The sequence below is a fragment of the Palaemon carinicauda genome, chromosome 4 (assembly GCF_036898095.1).
Source record: "Palaemon carinicauda isolate YSFRI2023 chromosome 4, ASM3689809v2, whole genome shotgun sequence".
Taxonomy (NCBI): domain Eukaryota; kingdom Metazoa; phylum Arthropoda; class Malacostraca; order Decapoda; family Palaemonidae; genus Palaemon; species Palaemon carinicauda.
In genome coordinates this window covers 99819891-99820243 of record NC_090728.1, presented here as the reverse complement: position 1 = coordinate 99820243, position 353 = coordinate 99819891, and positions in this window count along the sequence as shown.

Sequence of the window (353 nt, the reverse complement as noted above, 5' to 3'; positions counted from 1 at the left end):
CTGTATGAAAACTATCTAAAAGAGGCTATTCTACTATCCGGAAAACAGGCCATTACTATATTGTTCCGTTTTTTTTATTGATGTATAAATTAAGATTTTGTTTCAAATAATTAGCTCTCCCTTATATCTAACACCCCAGGGGATTTATGTCTAAGCTCTAAAAGAAAAATATTGGAAAGAGTAAATATCACTTACCTATTGGATTACGATCTCCGTGGTTCACTTCCGTTTTCACTTGATTGCTAAACCTATTAACTACTTTCTCCTTGCCAAAAGTATGCTATATGCTAAGGGAAGGAGCATCTCGGTTAATAAGGTGTTCATGTACATAAACTATAAATAAAATCTTTTAT